Source organism: Anser cygnoides, unplaced genomic scaffold (assembly GCF_040182565.1).
Source record: "Anser cygnoides isolate HZ-2024a breed goose unplaced genomic scaffold, Taihu_goose_T2T_genome scaffold_49_1, whole genome shotgun sequence".
NCBI lineage: Eukaryota > Metazoa > Chordata > Aves > Anseriformes > Anatidae > Anser > Anser cygnoides.
Window position 1 is genome coordinate 396,507 of NW_027103072.1, and position 9,531 is coordinate 406,037.

A 9,531-nucleotide genomic window follows, 5' to 3' on the forward strand; every position below is an offset into this window, starting at 1 on the left:
GTGCCAGTGCACTCTCTGGACTCACTGCACTGCATCCCCGGAGGTGCCAGTGCACTCTCTGGACTCATTGCACTTCATCCCCAGTGGTGCCAGTGCACTCTCTGGACTCACTGCATTGCATCCCCAGTGGTGCCAGTGCACTCTCTGGACTCACTGCACTGCATCGCCAGTGGTGCCACTGCACTCTCTGGACTCACTGCACTGCATCACCATTGGTGCCAGGGCACTCTCCGGACTCACTGCAGTGCATCCGCAGTGGTGCCAGTGCACTCTTCCGAGTCACTGCAGTGCATCCCCAGTGGTGCCAGTGCACTCTCTGCACTCACTGCACTGCATCCCCAGTGTTCCCCGAGCACTCTCTGGACTCACTGCAGTGCATCCCCAGTGGTGCCAGTGCACTCTCTGGACTCACTGCAGTGCATCCCCAGTGGTGCCACTGCACTCTCTGGACTCACTGCACTGCATCACCATTGGTGCCAGGGCACTCTCCGGACTCACTGCAGTGCATCCGCAGTGGTGCCAGTGCACTCTTTCGATTCACTGCACTGCATCCCCATTAGTTCCAGTGCATTCTCTGGACTCATTGCAGTGCATCCCCAGTGGTGCCAGTGCACTCTCTGGACTCACTGCACTGCATCCCCAGTGGTGCCAGTGCACTCTCTGGACTCACTGCACTGCATCCCCAGTGCTGACAGTGCACTCTCTGGACTCACTGCACTGCATCCCCAGTGCTGACAGTGCACTCTTTCGAGTCACTGCAGTGCATCCCCAGTGGTGCCAGTGCACTCTCTGGACTCACTGCACTGCATCCCCAGTGGTGCCAGTGCACTCCCTGGACTCACGGCAGTGCATCCCCAGTGGTGCCAGTGCACTCTCTGGACTCACTGCACTGCATCCCTAATGGTGCCAGTGCACTCTCTGGACTCACTGCAGTGCATCCCCAGTGGTGCCAGTGCACTCTCTGGACTCACTGCACTGCATTCCCAGTGGTGCCAGTGCACTCTTTGGACTCACTGCACTGCATTCCCAGTGGTGCCAGTGCACTCTCTGGACCCACTGCAGTGCATCCCCAGTGGTGCCAGTGCACTCTCTGGACTCACTGCACTGCATCCCCAATGGTGCCAGTGCACTCTCTGTAGTCACTGCACTGCGTCCCCAGTGGTGCCAGTGCACTCTCTGGACTCACTGCAGTGTATCCCCTGTGGTGCCAGTGCACTCTGTGGACTCACTGCACTGCATCCCAGTGGTGCCAGTGCACTCTCTGGACTCACTGCACTGCATCCCCAAGGTGCCAGTGCACTCTCTGGACTCAACTGCACTGCATCCCCATTGCTGCCAGTGCACTCTCTGGACTCACTGCAGTGCATCCCCAGTGGTGCCAGTGCACTCTCTGGACTCACTGCAGTGCATCCCCAGTGGTGCCAGTGCACTCTCTGGACTCACTGCACTTCATCCCCAGTGGTGCCAGTGCACTCTCTGGACTCACTGCACTGCATCCCCAGTGGTGTCACTGCACTCTCTGGACTCACTGCACTGCATCACCATTGGTGCCAGGGCACTCTCCGGACTCACTGCAGTGCATCCGCAGTGGTGCCAGTGCACTCTTTCGAGTCACTGCAGTGCATCCCCAGTGGTGCCAGTGCACTCTCTGGACTCACTGCACTGCATCCCCAGTGGTGCCAGTGCACTCTCTGGAATCACTGCACTGCATCCCCAGTGGTGCCACTGCACTCTCTGGACTCACTGCACTGCATCCCCAGTGGAGCCAGTGCACTCTCTGGACTCACTGCATTGCATCCCCAGTGGTGCCAGTGCACTCTCTGGACTCACTGCACTGCATCCCCAGTGGTGTCACTGCACTCTCTGGACTCACTGCACTGCATCACCATTGGTGCCAGTGCACTCTCCGGACTCACTGCAGTGCATCCGCAGTGGTGCCAGTGCACTCTTTTGAGTCACTGTAGTGCATCCCCAGTGGTGCCAGTGCACTCTCTGGACTCACTGCAGTGCATCCCCAGTGGTGCCAGTGCACTCTCTGCACTCACTGCACTGCATCGCCAGTGGTGCCAGTGCACTCTCTGGACTCACTGCAGTGCATCCCCAGTGGTGCCAGTGCACTCTCTGCACTCACTGCACTGCATCACCAGTGGTGCCAGTGCACTCTCTGGACTCACTGCAGTGCATCCCCAGTGGTGCCAGTGCACTCTCTGGACTCACTGCAGTGCATCCCCAGTGGTGCCAGTCCACTCTCTGGACTCACTGCAGTGCATCCCCAGTGGTGCCAGTGCACTCTCTGGACTCACTGCACTGCATCCCCAGAGGTGCCAGTGCACTCTCTGGACTCACTGCACTTCATCCCCAGTGGTGCCAGTGCACTCTCTGGACTCACTGCATTGCATCCCCAGTGGTGCCACTGCACTCTCTGGACTCACTGCACTGCATCCCCAGTGGTGCCACTGCACTCTCTGGACTCACTGCACTGCATCACCATTGGTGCCAGGGCACTCTCCGGACTCACTGCAGTGCATCCGCAGTGGTGTCAGTGCACTCTTTCGAGTCACTGCAGTGCATCCCCAGTGGTGCCAGTGCACTCTCTGGACTCACTGCACTGCATCCCCAGTGGTGCCAGTGCACTCTCTGCACTCACTGCACTGCATCCCCAGTGTTCCCCGAGCACTCTCTGGACTCACTGCAGTGCATCCCCAGTGGTGCCAGTGCACTCTCTGGACTCACTGCACTGCATCCCCAGTGGTGCCACTGCACTCTCTGGACTCACTGCACTGCATCACCATTGGTGCCAGGGCACTCTCCGGACTCACTGCAGTGCATCCGCAGTGGTGCCAGTGCACTCTTTCGATTCACTGCACTGCATCCCCATTAGTTCCAGTGCATTCTCTGGACTCATTGCAGTGCATCCCCAGTGGTGCCAGTGCACTCTCTGGACTCACTGCACTGCATCCGCAGTGGTGCCAGTGCACTCTCTGGACTCACTGCACTGCATCCCCAGTGCTGACAGTGCACTCTTTCGAGTCACTGCTGTGCATCCCCAGTGGTGCCAGTGCACTCTCTGGATTCACTGCACTGCATCCCCAGTGGTGCCAGTGCACTCTCTGGACTCACGGCAGTGCATCCCCTGTGGTGCCAGTGCACTCTCTGGACTCACTGCACTGCATCCCTAATGGTGCCAGTGCACTCTCTGGAGTAGAGCACTGCATCCCCAGTGGTGCCAGTGCACTCTCTGGACTCACTGCAGTGCATCCCCAGTGGTGCCAGTGCACTCTCTGGACTCACTGCACTGCATCCCCAGTGGTGCCAGTGCACTCTCTGCACTCACTGCACTGCATCCCCGGTGTTCCCAGAGCACTCTCTGGACTCACCGATGTGCATCCCCAGTGGTGCCAGTGCACTCTCTGGACTCACTGCACTGCATCCCCAGTGGTGCCAGTGCACTCTCTGGACTCACTGCAGTGCAGCCCCTGAGGTGCCAGTGTACTCTCTGGACTCACTGCACTGCATCCCCAGTGGTGCCAGTGCACTCTCTGGAATCACTGCAGTGCATCCCCAGTAGTGCCAGTGCACTCTCTGGACTCACTGCACTGCATCCCCAGTGGTGCCTGTGCACTCTCTTGAGTCACTGCACTGCAACCCCAGTGGAGCCAGTGCACTCTATGGACTAACTGCACTGCATACCCAGTGGTGCCAGTGCACACTCTGGAATCACTGCACTGCATCCCCAGTGGTGCCAGTGCACTCTCTGCACTCACTGCACTGCATCCCCAGTGCTGACAGTGCACTCTCTGGACTCACTGCACTGCATCCCCAGTGCTTACAGTGCACTCTCTGGACTCACTGCACTGCATCCCCAGTGGTGCCAGTGCACTCTCTGGTCTCACTGCACTGCATCCCCAGTGGTGCCAGTGCACTCTCTGGACTCACTGTAGTGCATCCCCAGTGGTGCCAGTGCACTCTCTGGACTCACTGCAGTGCATCCCTTGTGGTGCCTTTGCACTCTCAGGACTCACTGCACTGCATCCCCAGTAGTGCCAGTGTAGTCTCTGGACTCACAGCAGTGCATCCCCAGTGGTGCCAGTGCAACTACTGGACTCACTGCAGTGTAGCTCAGTGGTGCCAGAGCACTCTCTGGACTCACTGCACTGCATCCCCAGTGGTGCCAGTGCACTCTCTGGACTCACTGCACTGCATCCCCAGTAGTGCCACTGCACTCTCTGGACTCACTGCACTGCATCACCATTGGTGCCAGGGCACTCTCCGGACTCACTGCAGTGCATCCGCAGTGGTGCCAGTGCACTCTTTCGATTCACTGCACTGCATCCCCATTAGTTCCAGTGCATTCTCTGGACTCATTGCAGTGCATCCCCAGTGGTGCCACTGCACTCACTGGACTCACTGCACTGCATCCCCAGTGGTGCCAGTGCACTCTCTGGACTCACTGCACTGCATCCCCAGTGCTGACAGTGCACTCTCTGGACTCACTGCACTGCATCCCCAGTGCTGGCAGTGCACTCTTTCGAGTCACTGCAGTGCATCCCCAGTGGTGCCAGTGCACTCTCTGGACTCACTGCACTGCATCCCCAGTGGTGTCAGTGCACTCTCTGGACTCAGTGCAGTGCATCCCCAGTGGTGCCAGTGCACTCTCTGGACTCACTGCACTGCTTCCCCACTGGTGCCAGTGCACTCTCTGGACTCACTGCACTGCATCCCCAGTGGTGCCAGTGCACTCTCTGGACTCACTGCAGTGCATCCCCAGTGGTGCCAGTGCACTCTCTGGAGTCACTGCACTGCATCCCCAGTGGTGCCAGTTCACTCTCTGGACTCACTGCACTGCATTCCCAGTGGTGCCAGTGCACTCTTTGGACTCACTGCACTGCATCCCCAGTGGTGCCAGTGCACTCTCTGGACCCACTGCAGTGCATCCCCAGTGGTGCCAGTGCACTCTCTGGACTCACTGCACTGCATCCCCAATGGTGCCAGTGCACTCTCTGTAGTCACGGCACTGAGTCCCCAGTGGTGCCAGTGCACTCTCTGGACTCACTGCAGTGTATCCCCTGTGGTGCCAGTGCACTCTGTGGACTCACTGCACTGCATCCCAGTGGTGCCAGTGCACTCTCTGGACTCACTGCACTGCATCCCCAAGGTGCCAGTGCACTCTCTGGACTCAACTGCACTGCATCCCCATTGCTGCCAGTGCACTCTCTGGACTCACTGCAGTGCATCCCCAGTGGTGCCAGTGCACTCTCTGGACTCACTGCACTGCATCCCCAGTGGTGCCAGTGCACTCTCTGGACTCACTGCACTGCATCCCCAGTGGTGCCACTGCACTCTCTGGACTCACTGCACTGAATCCCCAGTGTAGCCAGTGCACTCTCTGGACTCACTGCATTGCATCCCCAGTGGTGCCAGTGCACTCTCTGGACTCACTGCACTGCATCCCCAGTGGTGCCACTGCACTCTCTGGACTCACTGCACTGCATCACCATTGGTGCCAGTGCACTCTCCGGACTCACTGCAGTGCATCCGCAGTGGTGCCAGTGCACTCTTTTGAGTCACTGCAGTGCATCCCCAGTGGTGCCAGTGCACTCTCTGGACTCACTGCAGTGCATCCCCAGTGGTGCCAGTGCACTCTCTGCACTCACTGCACTGCATCCCCAGTGCTGACAGTGCACTCTCTGGACTCTCTGCACTGCATCCCCAGTGCTGACAGTGCACTCTCTGGACTCACTGTAGTGCATCCCCAGTGCTGCCAGTGCACTCTCTGGACTCACTGCAGTGCATCCCCAGTGGTGCCAGTGCACTCTCTGGACTCACTGCAGTGCATCCCCAGTGGTGCCAGTGCACTCTCTGGACTCACTGCACTGCATCCCCAGTGGTGCCAGTGCACTCTCTGGAATCACTGCACTGCATCCCCAGTGGTGCCACTGCACTCTCTGGACTCACTGCACTGCATCCCCAGTGGAGCCAGTGCACTCTCTGGACTCACTGCATTGCATCCCCAGTGGTGCCAGTGCACTCTCTGGACTCACTGCACTGCATCCCCAGTGGTGCCACTGCACTCTCTGGACTCACTGCACTGCATCACCATTGGTGCCAGTGCACTCTCCGGACTCACAGCAGTGCATCCGCAGTGGTGCCAGTGCACTCTTTTGAGTCACTGCAGTGCATCCCCAGTGGTGCCAGTGCACTCTCTGGACTCACTGCAGTGCATCCCCAGTGGTGCCAGTGCACTCTCTGCACTCACTGCACTGCATCCCCAGTGCGGACAGTGCACTCTCTGGACTCACTGCACTGCATCCCCAGTGCTGACAGTGCACTCTCTGGACTCACTGTAGTGCATCCCCAGTGCTGCCAGTGCACTCTCTGGACTCACTGCACTGCATCCCCAGTGGTGCCAGTGCACTCTCTGGACTCACGGCAGTGCATCCCCAGTGGTGCCAGTGCACTCTCTGGACTCACTGCACTGCATCCCTAATGGTGCCAGTGCACTCTCTGGACTCACTGCAGTGCATCCCCAGTGGTGCCAGTGCACTCTCTGGACTCACTGCACTGCATTCCCAGTGGTGCCAGTGCACTCTTTGGACTCACTGCACTGCATTCCCAGTGGTGCCAGTGCACTCTCTGGACCCACTGCAGTGCATCCCCACTGGTGCCAGTGCACTCTCTGGACTCACTGCACTGCATCCCCAATGGTGCCAGTGCACTCTCTGTAGTCACTGCACTGCGTCCCCAGTGGTGCCAGTGCACTCTCTGGACTCACTGCACTGCATCCCCACTGGTGCCAGTGCACTCTCTGCACTCACTGCACTGCATCCCCGGTGTTCCCAGAGCACTCTCTGGACTCACCGATGTGCATCCCCAGTGGTGCCAGTGCACTCTCTGGACTCACTGCACTGCATCCCCAGTGGTGCCAGTGCACTCTCTGGACTCACTGCAGTGCAGCCCCTGAGGTGCCAGTGTACTCTCTGGACTCACTGCACTGCATCCCCAGTGGTGCCAGTGCACTCTCTGGAATCACTGCAGTGCATCCCCAGTAGTGCCAGTGCACTCTCTGGACTCACTGCACTGCATCCCCAGTGGTGCCTGTGCACTCTCTTGAGTCACTGCACTGCAACCCCAGTGGAGCCAGTGCACTCTATGGACTAACTGCACTGCATACCCAGTGGTGCCAGTGCACACTCTGGAATCACTGCACTGCATCCCCAGTGGTGCCAGTGCACTCTCTGCACTCACTGCACTGCATCCCCAGTGCTGACAGTGCACTCTCTGGACTCACTGCACTGCATCCCCCGTGCTTACAGTGCACTCTCTGGACTCACTGCACTGCATCCCCAGTGGTGCCAGTGCACTCTCTGGTCTCACTGCACTGCATCCCCAGTGGTGCCAGTGCACTCTCTGGACTCACTGTAGTGCATCCCCAGTGGTGCCAGTGCACTCTCTGGACTCACTGCAGTGCATCCCTTGTGGTGCCTTTGCACTCTCAGGACTCACTGCACTGCATCCCCAGTGGTGCCAGTGTAGTCTCTGGACTCACAGCAGTGCATCCCCAGTGGTGCCAGTGCAACTACTGGACTCACTGCAGTGCATCCCTTGTGGTGCCTTTGCACTCTCAGGACTCACTGCACTGCATCCCCAGTGGTGCCAGTGTAGTCTCTGGACTCACAGCAGTGCATCCCCAGTGGTGCCAGTGCAACTACTGGACTCACTGCAGTGTAGCTCAGTGGTGCCAGAGCACTCTCTGGACTCACTGCACTGCATCCCCAGTGGTGCCATTGCACTCTCTGGACTCACTGCACTGCATCCCCAGTAGTGCCACTGCACTCTCTGGACTCACTGCACTGCATCACCATTGGTGCCAGGGCACTCTCCGGACTCACTGCAGTGCATCCGCAGTGGTGCCAGTGCACTCTTTCGATTCACTGCACTGCATCCCCATTAGTTCCAGTGCATTCTCTGGACTCATTGCAGTGCATCCCCAGTGGTGCCACTGCACTCACTGGACTCACTGCACTGCATCCCCAGTGGTGCCAGTGCACTCTCTGGACTCACTGCACTGCATCCCCAGTGCTGACAGTGCACTCTCTGGACTCACTGCACTGCATCCCCAGTGCTGACAGTGCACTCTTTCGAGTCACTGCAGTGCATCCCCAGTGGTGCCAGTGCACTCCCTGGACTCACTGCACTGCATCCCCAGTGGTGTCAGTGCACTCTCTGGACTCAGTGCAGTGCATCCCCAGTGGTGCCAGTGCACTCTCTGGACTCACTGCACTGCTTCCCCACTGGTGCCAGTGCACTCTCTGGACTCACTGCAGTGCATCCGCAGTGGTGCCAGTGCACTCTCTGGACTCACTGCAGTGCATCCCCAGTGGTGCCAGTGCACTCTCTGGAGTCACTGCACTGCATCCCCAGTGGTTCCAGTTCACTCTCTGGACTCACTGCACTGCATTCCCAGTGGTGCCAGTGCACTCTTTGGACTCACTGCACTGCATCCCCAGTGGTGCCAGTGCACTCTCTGGACCCACTGCAGTGCATCCCCACTGGTGCCAGTGCACTCTCTGGACTCACTGCACTGCATCCCCAATGGTGCCAGTGCACTCTCTGTAGTCACTGCACTGAGTCCCCAGTGGTGCCAGTGCACTCTCTGGACTCACTGCAGTGTATCCCCTGTGGTGCCAGTGCACTCTGTGGACTCACTGCACTGCATCCCAGTGGTGCCAGTGCACTCTCTGGACTCACTGCACTGCATCCCCAAGGTGCCAGTGCACTCTCTGGACTCAACTGCACTGCATCCCCATTGCTGCCAGTGCACTCTCTGGACTCACTGCAGTGCATCCCCAGTGGTGCCAGTGCACTCTCTGGACTCACTGCACTGCATCCCCAGTGGTGCCAGTGCACTCTCTGGACTCACTGCACTGCATCCCCAGTGCTGACAGTGCACTCTCTGGACTCACTGCACTGCATCCCCAGTGCTGACAGTGCACTCTTTCGAGTCACTGCAGTGCATCCCCAGTGGTGCCAGTGCACTCTCTGGACTCACTGCACTGCATCCCCAGTGGTGCCAGTGCACTCCCTGGACTCACGGCAGTGCATCCCCAGTGGTGCCAGTGCACTCTTTCGAGTCACTGCAGTGCATCCCCAGTGGTGCCAGTGCACTCTCTGGACTCACTGCACTGCATCCCCAGTGGTGCCACTGCACTCTCTGGACTCACTGCACTGCATCCCCAGTGGAGCCAGTGCACTCTCTGGACTCACTGCATTGCATCCCCAGTGGTGCCAGTGCACTCTCTGGACTCACTGCACTGCATCCCCAGTGGTGTCACTGCACTCTCTGGACTCACTGCACTGCATCACCATTGGTGCCAGTGCACTCTCCGGACTCACTGCAGTGCATCCGCAGTGGTGCCAGTGCACTCTTTTGAGTCACTGTAGTGCATCCCCAGTGGTGCCAGTGCACTCTCTGGACTCACTGCAGTGCATCCCCAGTGGTGCCAGTGCACTCTCTGCACTCACTGCACTGCA